The 18059-nt window shown below is 36.2% G+C and overlaps 1 pseudogene; it reads left to right on the top strand.

Annotated features, from left to right (window-relative positions):
- The first annotated feature begins 17075 nt into the window (after positions 1-17075).
- LOC108409547 (nuclear distribution protein nudE-like 1 pseudogene) lies at positions 17076-17681 on the top strand (annotated as a pseudogene).
- Positions 17682-18059: the final 378 nt, after the last annotated feature.

Genomic DNA, 18059 nt, shown 5'->3' with positions numbered 1-18059 from the left:
TTGAAGCAACTCTATCCATACTCTTGACTGAAAACTGCATATAGTCACATTGCTACAAGTCAAACATGTGAGGTCAAAGTTTACAATATATTCAATAAATCCTGCTTTATTTTTTAACTTTTCTAGTATATGGTTGTATATAAACTTTTACTGTATCCTGCTTTAATTTTTTACTTTTCTAGGTTATTGTGTTTAAAAATTACATTGTATATCCATTTTCTATGCAAACATACTTCTATGCTTTTTCCCATGGTTATAACAAAATACAATTATAGACACGAGTGATTTTTTACAAAAATGGAATTATGTTTTTTGTATAATTTGAAAATTTATTTTTCCCATTATCCAACTGATAAGTCATTTTTGCAGGCCAACACTTTTGGTCTAACTTAATATCTTGAAAAGAAGCATAACATTTTCTATGAACATTCAGATTATTCCTCTTCTTAAAATTTTAATTTAATTATAGGTCCACAATAACTTATTTTCAATTTCAAAATTAATTTTCTTTTAATTTATTTGTTGAGAAACCTGACTTGAAGCAATATCAGGCTGTTTGTAATCTCTATTTAGCCCAATTTGAATATTCATATGCTTTGTTACAAAAACATGAATGAAATGGTGCCCCAGGCCTCTAATGGAACTGATAATATATGGAATGTACTTCATATTATTGTTATAAAAATCCTAAAACATCAAAATTCTTAAACACATCTGGCCCCAAAGGTTTTAGTTGCTGGTTTGTAGATCTGTATAAAGAATGCTGTAATGAGTATCCTTTTACTATACAATTAAAGACTGGGACTTTCATCTTTATAAATTAGATTCATAGAAGTGAAATTACTGGATCATAGAATATGCACTTCAATTCTTAAGTACCCTAAATTACTTTAAAAAATGTTGTAATTCCTCTTTGTTTCAAAAATGTATGAACATCTTTCTATTTCCCATGGTTTCATAAGCAAAACACGTTTGACAAACAATATAAAAACTCTATAGACCTACCTTAATTCTATACTAGTATTTACCATGGTGATTCAACCATATTAGGATTACCAGGCACGGCATTTCATAAATAATGTTGATACTCAGCAGACATTTTAAAAGGCAACTCAGCATGTGTAAAGCATAAAATGTTACCTATTTTCGTAGTTACATTACAAAAGGCTTTCTCCTAATCATTTTCAACATCTACTTGTAACCTCATTTCATTTATTTTTATAGCTTGGATTATCATCCTTTTTAAAATATTTTTTTGTTAACCTTAATATTTAATAATCAACTATAATAATCTGTTGTCCTATTCGTCCCTTCTACATCTCTCCTTTTATCATTAGTTTCATTTAGAGATTATTCTTCTTCCAAATGTACCTTAACTTTTGATGCTCCCTCTTTGCTTCCCCAATATTTGGCCTAAGTAAGCATTTTCATCTACTATGGTCTTGAGCAAATCATCCTATATTTTTTTCTAGACTAAATGATTCTCCCTGTTTCACACACATATTGCTACAGAACATGCAGTGGGGTATGTGTGCTATATGCTCTACTGGAATGTCCCAAGGCATTCCACATCCCTCTTTTCCCTCATGGTCTACCTTGTTAAAGGCCCATTTTACATCGCATATGTTCCAGAAGCTAGCAATGCCTGGCATTTAACGGACTCAAGAAATGTCAGATAAAATGCGGGAATGAAAAAAGAAAAAATGCTTACATTTCTATAAAACATTTTCACAGTCATTATTACCCAACATCAAAACACAATCACAATAGCTTTTTAATAAGGGCAGAATAATTTCAAAGAAGTTAAACAGCTTGAAAAAGGCATAAGACTCATATGAGGCAGAATTATGAATAAAATCAAGTTTTCTGGTTTTAAATCTATGTCTATTTCATCATGTAGATTTTACTGATGAGCCTGGTTTTATTAACTTTAATAAAGCAGGTATTGATTTTTTTTTATTATAGCTTACACACTTCATAAAAAAATACAAAACCATTCTGAAACACTAAATAAACTAGTTAATTGAGTGGAAGATGAATGTGAAACACTTAACATTATTATATTATAATGGATAGATAAATGTATTTATGTGAGCAGGCATTCTAAATTCCTTTTTTTTATTTATGGTCATTTTCACTGGAAATCAAAGGCAATTAGCAGAGCCCTTTGAGGCCTTTTATGTTAGTTTGCCCATGTAGTATGCAATGATAATGTTGGCATAAGTAGATGAATATGACTTTTCAAAGAGAACATATTTTATCTTATGCAGCATGAGATCACAAAGAAATACTGCTTTATTTCTATAACTAGTATATATGAATCATAATAAGTTATTTGAATTATTTCAAAAAAGTCAAAATCAAATGAAGGATTCAACCTTTTCTTATTTCATAATATTCCTGAAAGCGTGTGACCAGCAAACACCACTGTACCTGTTTCACTGTGCCTGTTTCTACATGTGCAAGCACTGTAGCATATCCACTAACCAGTTGCTCCTTCTTGCTTCCTCCCTGTATTGGCAGAATAGGATTTTCTCACACTAGCTTTCTTTAGATGACTCATTAAATCTTTCAGCTCATCAGTAGAGCTCTGTCCACACCTCCCCTTCCCAGAGTGTACAGAACACATACCTGTGGTGCAGACATGTCAGGATTTGATCAAGAAGCTGAATATGGATCTGTGCCTGGTTTGCACTGTATAGTCACAAGATGTTGGGCAAAACCATCATTCTGCAGACCTTCTACTTGCCTAGAATGTCATGTCACTTCAGAGATTACAGGGGTTCCAAAGAACTCTTTGGCCTTTTGAACTGACTTCCTCTCTGCTTCATCCTAACCATCATTTCTTAGTGCATTTCTAGATATATTTCTTATAAACAACTTTTAAGAACTCAGAGAATTATAAAAGTCTATAATCTCTTCTGAAAATCTCACATGAATTTATTTGGAGATAAAACCTAACCTGACTAGACATGACATTATTCATAGTTCTTATTGTACTAAGTGACTATGCATTCAGGTCTCTACAGAAATATTAATGTGTTTGATTATGGGGTGCCACCCAAGATATAATCAGAAATGCTGTAACAATATACAGTATGTATATCATATTAACTTTCTAAAATTTAAAAAAATTCTGAATTTCAGAACATATCCAGTCCCAATGGTTTCAGGTAAGGGAATGTTGACCTACAAATATATACTGAGTTACATCTAAGTGCTAGTTTGGAAAGATTGCCATGATATTTAGGTTTGAGAGGTTTTTAAAAGGTATGGCATAACCCCATTAAAAACAAGTACATATATGTGTTTATGGGTGTAGGGTGTTTCTTTACATATAAGTAGGCTCAGGGAGATGACCAGAAGTATAGATTATTCCATTGTATATTCTATTTTATATTGTTTTATACAAACCACTGTCTTCATATGCAAGTATGCAGTTTCCTTGAGTGGTTAGATTAGGTGTGGGGTGAGTACCTAGGGGAAGAAGCAGTTACATATTATTTCTCTATAAATATAATTATTTCTAATTCTGCTACTGCTAGCAAAAACATTATTAAGCACTTACTGTAAAGCAGGCATTTCAATAAGCATTTACATTGGTTATTTCAAATTTATTACAGTTCTTTGGAATAGGAACTAATACTATTCATATTTAATGTAATATACTTTTTTACTGTCTGAACTTTTTAAAAGGTGACCAAAAGTATAGGATGTAAAATACTGGCAGAAATTTCCATTTTGATTTCATAAAATTATAAGATTAGTTAATTATTTTAAAATACATTGAAAGATTAAATTTTTAAAAAGTAAAATAGATTTCTGTAGTACATTGATTACAAAATATCCATTAATAAGCATAGTAAGTAGTAATATTTAACAACCAGCTTGTAGTGTATATAGGGTCAAGGTGGGAGGAGAAGGGAAGGGAAGCCTGATTTGTTGCATTTGTCTGTTTATGTAGTATTAATACTCCCATCATAGTCAGTTTCAAGCTATCCAACATGACACCACTGAACAGAAGGTTGCAATGAGATATGGACAATGCTCTCAGGAGCCAATGCAGGGTGGCTGTAGTATCCCTTGGAAGGATAACTCAATAATCCCAGATATGATTAAGTTCATTTTAAAGCAGAAATATAAATGCCAGTATTTAAATGCCTTAGGCATTTAATTTTAGGTGTTTAATGAAACACCTATCTTAGGTGCTTCATTAAAAGGAAAAACAAAGTTCATATCACAAAACAAAAAAGTACAACCAAGATTATTCTAATTAAGTTCATTATATTTTAATATGCAAATATAATTTTTAGAGCAGAGTTTTTTGAAAACAAGTAACTATACTTATTGAATATAATTATATTTATCTGAAAAGTCAGCAGAATTAACTATGCTCAGGAATTTTAAGAAGTAGGATTCTTTGAGGTAACACAAAAAATTTCTGGTCACAAGATTCAGAAATCTATGACATATGGATACAATGTCATTTCAACAGTATTTTACAACAAAACTCTGATTCCTTAAGCTATTGTTTATGAAGTTCTGAAGAATGTCACCTACTGTCTCCATAATGAACATTTGAAGAGTTCTTTTAGTAGAGTGAATGAGGTTAGGAAAGAAAGAAATGCCGACACATGGGCTACTTATAATAAAAGTAGAATTACTTAATTCTTTAAAGTTGTGTAGGTAGTCATGAATTTTAGAAACCAGGTAAATTTTCAAGAGATTTGGTACATAATTATTGTGTACAGATACATGAAAAATAGAAAGCTCTTATCTAGAAATTTATTTTGAAATGGCAAAATTAGTACTTATGCATTTCTTCTAAATAATACTTTAGATATAGAAATATTCATAAGGAATAACACTCATTATGGTTAATTTTATATGTCAACTGAACTGAATCAGGAGGTGCCCAGGTATCTGGTCAAACACTATTCTGGTATGTCTTTGAGAGTATTTCTGAATAACATTTCAACTGGTAGACTAAATAAAGCAAAATGCCCTTCTTTATGTGAGTCAATGTCATCCAGTAAGTTGAAGATATAGATAGAATAAAAAGGATCAGTAAGAAAGAATTCCCTTTTGCCTGACTGTCTTAGAGCTAGAACATGGATTTTTCCAGATGCAGACTGAAACAGCATCTCTCCTACATCTCCAGTTTGCTAACAGTAGATCTTCAGACCTGTCAGCCTCCCTAATGACATAAGCAAATTCTTTATAATTAATTTCTTTACATATGTATGTGTGTGTGTATGTTTGTGTGTGTATCCTACTGTTTCTGTTTCTCTGTAGAAAATACAAATAATTAAATACAATATTTAATTAAATACATTTAATTTGTTTTGATTAAAGAAAAACAATACAAAAGACTAACATGAAATGAAACCCAAAATTTTTACTATGACCTATGTCCTACATGATTCACCCCACTTTCACCCTAACAGCTCTCTGAATTCCTCTCTTTCTTCTTCATTTGTTTCTTTCCAGCCACCTTGGCTTGCTTGTTGTTCCTTGAACATACCAGATACACTCCTGCTTTAGAATCTTTGCAGTTACACCAGGTGTCAAAAATTTAGGCATCTGATATACCAGATATTCACAGAAGAAACTCCTACAATTGTTTCTTCAGGTTTTTATTCAAATGTCCTTATTTTTATGTAAGCCCTCTCTGAGCTATTTAATATTCAAAGGGACTAACTGAAAACTAACCTAACTAATCCCTCACCAATAGTTTTACATCTCTTCCTTGCTTTATTGTTTCTTAACATTTATCAGTATACAATATACTATATGTATTTTGTATTTAAATATACATTATAGAAAGATAGGCAGATAGATAATAGATACTAGGAGACAAACTATTCTCTTCTCTTTATTGCTGTATGTGTATTGCCTAGATTGGTGACTGACACACAGTAGATGTTCAACAAATATTCAGTGAATGAATGATTCTTCCATAAGGCAGATGTGTACTATGTGGAAAACTATGTACACAACTATTATAACAAATGATAAATGTTTCAACAATTTAAAGACTACAAGAACAATGATGAGAAGGCTATTGATTGAAAATAAAATAATGTAATCTAACACATCAACAGTGTAAAGAATAATCGGATTGATCATGGGAAGATGGTGGTGTGAGTAGTTCAGAATACAATAAATACAACTATTCCTAAAAGAGACACCAGTGGATGCAGTACAACAGCCAGGATACATCTACATCTGTGAGAACTCAACATCACACTAAGGGGGTAAGATACAAGCTGCAGCCAGGTGGGACCCGAACTCTCCCCCACCCCAGAACCCGGCGGGAAGAAAGGAGTCAGAATGGGGAGGGAGTGAAAGCCCAGGACTGCTAAACAACCAGCTCTAGAAATACGCACCCAGAGTGCAGACACAAGGTGCACGGTATGCTGGATATTAGAAAAACAGAAAAGAAAACCTGTGGGCAGGTCCCCGCAACTGGTGCTCCTGAGACAAAAGAAAAGCAAGTGCTTTTTGCAAGTCTTAAAGGGAAAGGGACTCCAGAGCTGGATGAAGTCATCCCAGCACACTTAGCCAGCAGCTGGGAATCCCAGGGAACTTTAGGTGACCTAAACCCTGGGGTGGCAGTGCAGCTCTGAAGCCACTCACAGCACTAAGCAGCCTACCAGTTGTTCCTACAACTGACACGGACCCTGACACACCAGCCCTGTAGTGAGAGAGCAGCAGCACATGCCAGGGCCAGCAGCACCAGAGGGGACAGGGAGAAGATTGCATGCACCAGTGGCACCAGAAGGGACCAGGAGAGGCTGTACAAACCTGCTACGGTGGCTACCAAACAGCCTGGGTGCAGCCCAGGTGCACCGGTGGCAGTGACGCCAGAGGAGCCCAGGAGAGGTCCGCGCCGGAGAGGCCCACGCACAATTGCAGTGGTGTCAGAGGGAGCAGCTTCACTCCCAGCAGCCGACCAAAATATCAGCCTGACACACAGCCACTCAAGCCAGACCCAAAGGCCACTGTTGGTACACAGCTACCCGGCAGGGGTGCCACTATTGTGGAGGAGCACACCTGGCATGCCTGCAACTCACTGAAGGGCTCCCCGCTGCTGATGGGTACCTTGCCCACAGAAGCTTAGGGGATTAACCCGGTGGGTGCTCCAGGAGTGCTGGTAACTGACACAGGCAGCAGAAAAGGGCAAGGCATCCAGCAAGCAGGAAAGGACTTTCTTCTCCCAGCTGACACACCTACAACCTGCGCACAGCCACCGCTATCACCATGAAAAGGCAAAAAATTTAGTCCAGTCCAAGATAGTTCAGACAACACCTGAGAGAGAGGATCTGCAGAGACAGAACTAACCAGTCTCCCTGAAAACAATTCAAAATAAAATTCATAAACATGCTGACAGAGCTGCAGAGAAATATACAAGAGATAAGGGATGACGTCCAGAGGGAGATTACAGAAATGAAACAATCTCTGGAAGGATTTATGAGCAGAATGGATAACATGCAAGAGGCCATTGATGGAATAGAAACCAGAGAACAGGAACACACAGAAGCTGACACAGAGAGAGATAAAAGGATCTCCAGGAATGAAACAATATTAAGAGAACTGTGTGACCAATCCAAAAGGAACAATGTCCACATTATAGGGGTACAAGAAGACGAAGAGAGAGAAAAAGGGATAGAAAGTGTCTTTAAAGAAATAATTGCTGAGAACTTCCCCAAACTGGGGGAGGAAATAGTAGCTCAGACTATGGAAACACACAAAACTCCCAACAGAAGGGACCCAAAGAGGACAACACTAAGACACATAATAATTAAAATGGCAAAGATCAAGGACAAGGACAGAGTATTAAAGGCAGCCAGAGAGAGAAAAATGGTCCCCTACAAAGGGAAACCCATCAGGCTATCATCAGACTTCTCAACAGAAACCTTACAGGCCAGAAGAGAATGGCATGATACATTTAATGCAATGAAACAGAAGGGCTTTGAAACAAGGATACTGTATCCAGCACGATTATCATTTAAATATGAAGGAGGGGTTAAACACTTCCCAGACAAGCAAAAGTTGAGGGATTTTGCCTCCCACAAAACACCTCTAAAGGGTATTTTAGAGGGACTGCTCTAGATGGGAGCACTCCTAAAAAGAGCACAAAACAAAACACCCAACATAAGAAGAATGGAGGAGGAAGAATAAGAAGGGAGAGAAATAATCATCAGACTGTGTTTATAATAGCTCAATAAGCGGGTTAAGTGAGAGAGTAAGGTATTAAAGAAGCTAACCTTGAACCTTTGGTAACCACGAATCTAAAGCCTGGAATGGCAATAAGTACATATCTTTCAATAATCACCCTAAATGCAAGTGAATTGAATGCACCTTGTTCCTGATTTTGTTGATGTGTGTTGTCTCTCTTTTTCTCTTAATAAGACATGAAAAGACACAGAGTAACAGAATGGATAAAAAAGCAAGACAGATCTATATATGCTGCTTACAAGAGTCTCACCTCAAACCCAAAGACATGCACAGATTAAAAGTCAAGGGATGGAAAAAGATATTTCATGCAAACAACAGGGAGAGAAAAGCAGGTGTTGTAATACTAGTGTCAGACAAAATAGACCTCAAAATAAAGGAAATAACAAGAGATAAATATGGACATTACATAATGATAAAGGGCTCAGTCCAATAAGAGGATATAAACATTATAAACATATATACACCCAATAAAGGAGCAAAAATATATATGAAACAAATACTAACAGAATTAAAGGAAGAAATAGAATGCAATGCATTCATTTTGGGGGACTTTAACACACCACTCGCTCCAAAGGACAGATCCACCAGACAGAAAATAAGTAAGGACACAGAGGCACTGAACAACACACTAGAACAGATGGACCTAATAAACATCTATAGAACTCTACACCCAAAAGCAACAGGATACACATTCTTCTCAAGTGCACATGGAACATTCTCCAGAATAGACCACATACTTGGCCACAAAAAGAGCCTCAGTAAATTCCAAAAGATTGAAATCCTACCAACCAACTTTTCAGACCACAAAGGTATAAAATTAGAAATAAATTGTACAAAGAAAAAAAAAAGGCTCACAAACACATGGAGGCTTAAAAACATGCTCCTAAATAATCAATGGATAACTGAACAAATTAAAATGGAGATACAGCAATATATGGAAACAAATGACAACAACAACACAAAGCCCCAACCTCTGTGGGATGCATTGAAAGCAGTCTTAAGAGGAAAGTATATAGCAATCCAGGCATATTTAAAGAAGGAAGAACAATCCCAAATGAATAGTCTAATGTCAAAATCATTGAAATTGGAAAGAGAAGAACAAATGAGGTCTAAAGTCACCAGAAGGAGGGACATAATAAAGATCAGAGAAGAAATAAATAAAATTGAGAAGAATAAAACAATAGCAAAAATCAAAGAAACCAAGAGCTGGTTCTTCAAGAAAATAAACAAAATAGATAAGCCTCTAGACAGACTTATTAAGAGAAAAAGAGAGTCAACACACATCAACAGAATCAGAAACGAGAAAGGAAAAATCATGACGGACCCCACAGAAATACAAAGAAGAGAATTATTAGAGAATACTGTGAAAACCTATATTCTAACAAGCTGGAAAACCTAGGAGAAATGGACAACTTCTTAGAAAAATACAACCTTCTAAGATTGACCCAGAAAGAAACAGAAAACCTAAACAGACCAATTACCAGCAAAGAAATTGGATCAGTAATCAAAAAACTACCCAAGAACAAAACCTCCGGGCCAGATGGATTTACCTCAGAATTTTATCAGACATACAGAGAAGAAATAATATCCATTCTCCTTAAAGTTTTCCAAAAAATAGAAGAGGAGAGAATACTCCCAAACTCATTCTATGAAGCCAACATCACCCTAATACCAAAACCAGGCAAAGACCCCACCAAAAAAGAAAATTACAGACCAATATCCCTGATGAACATACATGCAAAAATACTCAACAAAATATTAGCAGCACAAATTCAAAAATACATCAAAAGGATCATACACCACGACCAAGTGGGATTCATCCCAGGGATGAAAGGATGGTACAACATTAGAAAATCCATCAACATCATCCACATCAACAAAAAGGACAAAAACTGCATGATCATCTCCATAGATGCTGAAAAAGCATTTGACAAAATTCAACATTCATTCATGATAAAAACTCTCAACAAAATGGGCATAGAGGGCAAGTACTTCAACATAATAAAGGCCATATATGAAAAACCCACACCTAACATCATACTGAACAGTGAGAGGCTGAAAGATTTTTCTCTGGGATCAGGAACAGGACAGGGATGCCCACTCTCCCCACTGTTATTCAACATATTACTGGAGGTCCTAGCCATGGTAATTAGACAAAACAAAGAAATACAAGGAATCCAGATTGGTAAAGAAGAAGTCAAACTGTCACTATTTGCAGATGACATGATATTGTACATAAAAAACCGTAAAGACTCCACTCCAAAACTACTAGAACTATTATCAGAATTCAGCAAAGTTGCAGGATACAAAATTAACACACAGAAATCTGTGGCTTTCCTATACACTAACAATGAAACAATAGAAAGAGAAATCAGGAAAACAATTCCATTCACAATTGCATCAAAAAGAATAAAATACCTAGGAATAAACCTAACCAAGTAAGTGAAAGACCTATACCTTGAAAACTACAAGACACTCTTAAGGGAAATTAAAGAGGACACTAACAAATGGAAACTCATCCCATGCTCCTGGCTAGGAAGAATTAATATTGTCAAAATGGCCATCCTGCCCAAAGCAATATACAGATTCAATGCAATCCCTATCAAATTACCAACAGCATTCTTCAATGAACTGGAACAAATAGTTCAAAAGTTCACATGAAACCACCAAAGATACTGAATAGCCAAAGTAATTCTGAGAAGGAAGAATAAAGTGGAGGGGCATCTCTCTACCCAACTTCCAACTCTACTACAAAGCCACAATAATCAAGACAATCTGGTACTGGTACAAGAACAGAGCCACAGACCAGTGGAACAGAATAGACATTCCAAACATTAACCCAAACATATATGCCCAGTTAATATACAATAAAGGAGCCATGGACATACAATGGGGAAATGACAGTCTCTTCAACAGATGGTGCTGGGAAAACTGGACAGCTAAATCTAAGAGAATGAAACTGGATCACTGTCTAACCCCATACACAAAAGTAAATTCAAAATGGATCAAAGACCTGAATGTAAGTCATGAAACCATAAAACTTTAGAAAACAACATTGGCAAAAATCTCATGGACATAAACATGAGTGACTTCTTCATGAAAATATCTCCCCAGGCAAAGGAAACAAAAGCAAAAATGAACAAGTGGGACTATATCAAGCTAAAAAGCTTCTGTACAGCAAAGGACACCATCAATAGAACAAAAACATATCCTAAAGTATGGGAGAATATATTCATAAATGACAGATCCGATAAAGGATTGACATCCAAAATATATAAAGAGCTCACACACCTCCATAAAGAAAAAGTAAATAATCCAATTAAAAAATGGGCAGAGGAGCCGAATAGACAGTTCTCTAAAGAAGAAATTCATATGGCCAACAGACACATGAAAAGATGCTCTACATCGCTTGTCATCAGAGAATTGCAAATTAAAACCACAATGAGTTATCACCTCACACCAGTAAGGATCGCCATCTTTGAAAAGACAAACAACAACAAATGTTGGCGAGATTGTGGAGAAAGGGGAACCCTCCTACACTGCTGGTGGGAATGTAAATTAGTTCAAACATTGTGGAAATCAGTATTGAGGTTCCTCAGACTGCTCAAAATAGAAATACCATTTGACCCAGGAATTCCACTTCTAGAAATTTACCCTAAGAATGCAACACTCCAGTTTGAAAAAGACAGATGCACCCCTATGTTTATCGCTGCACTATTTACAATAGCCAAGATATGAAAGCAGCCTAAATGTCCATCAGTAGATGAATGGATAAAGATGAGTTACATATACACAATGGAATATTATTCAGCCATAAGAAGAAAACAAATCCTACCATTTGTAACAACATGGATGGAGCTAGAGGGTATTAGGCTTAGTGAAATAAGCCAGGCAGAGAAAGACAAGTAGCAAATGATTTCACTCATATGTGGAATATAAGAACAAAGGAAAACTGAAGGAACAAAACAGCAGCAGAATCACAGAACCCAAGAATGGACTAACAGTTACCAAAGGGAAAGGGACTGGGGAAGATGGGTGGGAAGGGATGGATACAAGTGGGGGGAAAAAAAGGGGCCATTACAATTAGAATGGATAGTGTTGGTGGGGCACAGGGAGGGCTGTGCAACACAGAGATGACAAGTAGTGATTTTACAGCATGTTACTACATTGATAGACAGTTACTGTGAAGAGGTATGTGGGGGGGGGGACTTGGTGAAGGGGGGAGCCTAGTAAACATAATGTTCTTCATGTAATTGTAGATTAATGATACCAAAATAAAATTTAAAAAATAAAAGTAAATAAAAAATAAAGAATAATCATATGAACTGATGAAAAGCATTTAATAAAACCCAACACCCATTCATAATAACAACTCTCAGCAAACTAGGAATAGAGGGAGACATCCTCACCTTGATAAAGAACATCAACAAAAACCTATAACTAGCATCATACTTCATTGTGGGAAATTTGAAGCTTTTTTGATTTGATTAAGGAATAAAACAAGGATTTTATTTGACTTGAAGAGAACAAGGTAAGGACATTTTCTTCTCACCAATTCTTTCAACAGTGCACTGGAAGTCACAGATAATGCAATAAGACAAGAGAAGGAAACAAATGTTATACTAAATAGGAAGAAATAAAATTGTCTTTGTTCACAGATGACATAAATGTCTAGATAGGAAACCCAAAATAATTAACAAAATTTCTTGTAACTAATAAATGGTTAGAGCAAGGTAGCAGGATACAAGGTTTATACACAAAAGTCAATGACTTTCCTATATGACATCAATAAACAAGTGAAATTTGAAATTAAGGACATATTACCATTTACATTAGCACCACAAAAATGAAATACTTTGATATAAAGCAAAAATATGTATAAGAACTATGAGGAAAACTAAAATTCTGATAAAAAATATCAAAGAAAGACTAAATAAATGGAGAGAAAATGTTCATGAATGGGAAGATTCAATACTGATTCTAAAGTTTATGAAGAGAGGCTGCAGACCCAAAACATCCAACTCAATGTTGACAGAACACCTATTAGAATGACTAATACCCAGAATATTGACAACTAAATGCTGGTGCGGATATAGAGCAAAGGAATTCTCATTCACTCTTGGTAGGAATGCAAAATGTACAGCCACTTTGAAAGACTGGAAATTTCTTATAAAACTAAATGTACTCTCACCATATGATCCAGCAATCACACTCCTTGCTATATACCCAAAGAACTGAAAACTATGCCCACACAAAAACCTGTATATACATTTACAATAACTTTATTCATAATTGCTAAAACTTGAAAGCAACCAAGATGTAATTCAGTAGTAAATAGATAAATAAATGTGTGATATCAAGACAATATGTTATTTAGCACCAAAAAGAAGTGAGCTTTCAAGCCATGAAAAGAGATGGAGGAAACTTAAATGCATATTAGTAACTGAAAGAAGCCAATCTAAGAAAGCTATATAATGTATGCTTCCAACTATATGACATTCTGGAAAAGACAAAACAATATAGACTTAAAAAATCTCTGGTTACCAGAGGTTAGAGGGAAGAGAAGGAGGAATAGGCAGAGCACCAAGGATTTCTAGGACAGTGGAACTACAGTGTATGGTACTATAATGGTGGATACATGTCATTATATGTTTGCCTAAATCCATATAATATGCACCAGCAATAGTGAACCCTAACTTAAACTACAGACTTTAAATTATTAGGATTTATCATGTATGTTTATCAATTGTAGCAAATGCAACACTGGTATGGGATGTTGATAATAGAGGTGCTTGCATAGAGATGGGGGGATATTGTATCCCTCTGTACTTTTCATCTCAATTTTTCTGTAAATGTAAAACTGCTCTATAAAGTTCATTCATTTAAAAAAAAGAGACTGTTGAGAAGTCATCAACTGAAATATCATCATTCCAGTTTCAAATAATGGCTTTTCTATGAATATTGGTCTCTATTCATTCTTTTAATCTAATTTTCCTCATTTCCTATTCCAAGAAATCAGAATTCTCTCTAAGCCTCTGATGCACTTTTATTATATTGATAAGAGTTTTATAAGTAGAATCAATCAATTCCCTCTATACTTTTTACAATTTTTTCACAAATTCATCTATGTCATTTGAAGCTTACTACTTTAAAGTCAATATTTATTAAATAATTATTGATTAATTTTATAAGACACTAATATGCACAACATGTTCACCAATTTCATTGTATGACACTAAATTGTAAATTAATGTCTAAGTGTATTCTACATTGTGATGGTCTTACCTTACAAAGTACATTTTTAATATTAGAATTAGAAACAAATCTTTATCAGTATAATACAATATCCATGATCTCCTTACTTCTGTAAACAACCTCAAAGGAGTGTCTTTGTTTACATTTTCTAGATCTCACTTCTAAATTTGACATCACCAACTGTAAGTTTGTATTGCATGATTTTTAAAGATACACATTGTCCTACAGTGGGTGACACAATATTATGATAATAGAGCTCATCACATTCATTTAATTTTAATTAAGCAGCTAAGAAATAATGAGTTGCTTTACAGGGCACTGTACAAAGATTGAGGATCTGTGAATTCTAAAGCTGGTTCTCCCATTTCCTAGCTGTATGGTGTTAGTGCATTACTTCTTTTCTCTGCCTTGGGTCCCTCAGATGTGGGACCGGAGCAGGTTATTTCTAAGGTCCCTCCCATTGCTAATGCTCAATTATCCAGTTTAAGAGAATTGACATTTCTAGATACTAATCCACAAACTATGTCAACATAACACATAATAAGGTGTATTCATGATAGGTTTTAACATCTGAAAGTTTTACAAAAGCCACTTTCTTGCCTTTTGCAAGTTTTCAGAAGCTACAAATTCAGCCTACAGAGATGTAAAAACAGTAACAGAGAGGGCCATAAATTAAAGGGGCCTGTAATTGAGCAATTTTCTTCTTTGGCATGCTTATCTTTTTATTTGTCTTCTTAAGAACCTCATTTGTCTATTTTATTACAGACAAACCCTATGCCCTCTATTCCTGGCTTGCTATCATTACTTGCTAAATGTTATTTTGGAAAATTTCTGCTGGTTCATTTTGGGGCCTTAAGGCAAGTAAGAATTAGAGAATAACAAACTGTGGTTAAAATAAAGATCTTCATTTGCCTTTAAAGATCTTTAAAATAGATGAAGCTTAAAAACCTTGTGAGTCTATAAACAAAGAGAAATACATCCTTTTTGGTGAAATGGAAATTTTATAGAAAATTTCTTTTTCTAATATAAAATACAAGTGAAATTGGTAAAAATTGTTGGCTATAAAAAGTGTGCATTATTTAAATGTCTTATTAAACATATATGATGAGGTTCTTTCTTAAGCATTATGTTACATGACAATATACTAAATGAAAAGAACATAGTATGAACTCCTCCCATGAAGAAGACTAATTATCAGAGAAATGCAAATTAAAACCACAATGAGACATCACCTCACATCAGTAAGGATGGCCAGCATCAGAAAGACTAAGAACAACAAAGGCTGGTGAGGATGCAGAGAAAGGGGAACGCTCCTACACTGCTGGTGGGAATGTGAGCTAGTTCAGCCATTGTGGAAAGCAATATGGAGGTTCCTCATCAACTAAAAATAGGAATACCATTTGGCACAGGAATTCCATTCCAATACAAGTTCTCAGATTCAAAAAGAGATATGTACCCCTATGTTTACTGTAGGACTATTTACAATAGCCAAGATATGGAAGCAACATAAGTGTCCATCAGTAGATGAATAGATAAAAAAGAGGTGGTACATACACAATGGAGTACTGCTCGGCCATAAGAAAGAAACAGATCCTACCATTTGCAACAATATGAATGGAGCTCCAGGGTATTATGCTCAGTGAAATAAGCCAGGCAGAGAAAGACAAGTACCATATGACTTCCCTCATTTGTGATGTATAACAACAAAGCAAAACTGAAGGAACAAAACAGCAGCAGACTCACAAACTCCAAGAAGGGACTAGCGGTTACCAAAGGGGAGGGGTGGGAAGGGCCTGTGGGGAGGGAGGGAGAAGGGTATTGAGAGGGAGTATGATTAGTACACACTGTGTGTGGGTGATCATGGGAAGACAGAGTAACACAGAGAAGACAAGTAGTGACTCTGTGGCATCTTACTAAACTGATGGACAGTGACTGCAGTGGGGTATGAGGGAGACTGGATAACATGGGTGAATGAAGTAACCACATTGTTTTTCATGTGAAACCTTCATAAGAGTATATATCAATACTACCTTAATTTAAAAAATTATAAATAAATAACATGCAGAAGAAAAAAAAAGATCAGCTAGTGGATGTGCCATAAACCACACAGATCTTTGTGAGAAAGTGATGGGGACACTTGAACACCCCTTATACTCTATGTAGAGGTTGGGGATGGACTCAGAAGTGAGATCTGACATGAGATTCATCTTATGTGAACAAGAACACTGAAACACAGACACTTGAAGGAACCGGAAAGCCAACTTTTATCCACAGTGGCGCCACATTCCCGAATGGCAAAGTGTGCAGGGAAACCTTCGAGGCCCAAACTGGCCCATCACGGTGCTTGGGAGCGCCTGCGCACTAGGCCACTGCCAGCCTGACTTTAGCGCACCAGGCCTGACCCAGCCCCCTGCAAGCCCTCCTCACCACAGCCCCGCCCTGGCCACCCACCCGCTCCTGCGCATGCTAAGGCCCTGCGCTGTCATAGAATATCCAGGCAACCCCTGAGGCGTTGGGGAGGAGCCAGACCCTGAGATGCCTGGAGGGGAGCTCAGAGCTTGGGACTGTGGAGGGGAGCAGTTGCTGTGCGGCTGTGCGGCCCTGGCCAGGACAGTGGAGCAGAGACTTCTGCTAACCGGTGGCAAACATGCGCTTTTGACACACTGGAGGTTTTCTTGATCATGAATTGTGAAGACATACCATATTTTTCTAGTTTAGAGGAGGAAACCGCTTACTGGAAGGAACTTCCCTTCAAATATAAATAAAGCTTACAGGAAACTCTGGATGAGTTAGTTGAATTCCAGGAAAGAAGCAGAGAATTAGAAGCAGAGTTGGAGGCACAGTTAGTACTGGCTGAACAAAGTAAGAGAGACTTGCAAGCTGATAACCAAAGACTGAAATATGAAGTGGAGACATTAAAGGAGAAGCTAGAACATCAGTACGCACAGAGCTACAAGCAGGTCACAGGACCAGAAGATGGTTTAAGTCAGGCTCGGGCCGTTAAGAAGCGGTTGCATAAGTACGTGAGAGAGCTGGAGCAAGCCAATGATGACCTGGAGTGTGCACAAAGGGCAACAGAAGCCTCACTGGAAGAGTTTGAACAAAAGCTAAATCAGGTCATTGAAAGAAATGCATTTTTAGAAAGTGAACTTGAGGAACAGGCATCTTTGTTGGTCTCTGTTTAGAGATACATACCCTGGGCAGCTATATAGACCACCATATGGTTAAAAAAAAAGAAAAATACTTCCCGTCAAAACTTTTAATGTGGAAACAATAAATTACACAGAAAAAGAAAAGGGAAATAACAGTATATATGAGATCATAGAAGAGAAAATGAGCAGTAAGTGCTGAATACATATTTTAGGCATTGGGAAAGGGACTTTTCAGTTATCTTGGCCTAGGTCCTTTAGAAAGTAGACCCTGAGTTTTAGATAAAGAGTTTAGATAAAGCACCTTTATTTGGGTGGTATAAGCCCAGACAGGTGAAGATGATGGAAAAGAAAAAAGTAGACAAGACACAGAAAGATGAAATGCTATATGGTGTGATAAGCAGCTTTACAGAA

This window comes from Manis javanica, chromosome 5 (genome assembly GCF_040802235.1).
Source record: "Manis javanica isolate MJ-LG chromosome 5, MJ_LKY, whole genome shotgun sequence".
Taxonomy (NCBI): domain Eukaryota; kingdom Metazoa; phylum Chordata; class Mammalia; order Pholidota; family Manidae; genus Manis; species Manis javanica.
Note: the sequence above shows the minus strand (reverse complement) of the source record. Positions and strands in the feature narration are given on the sequence as shown.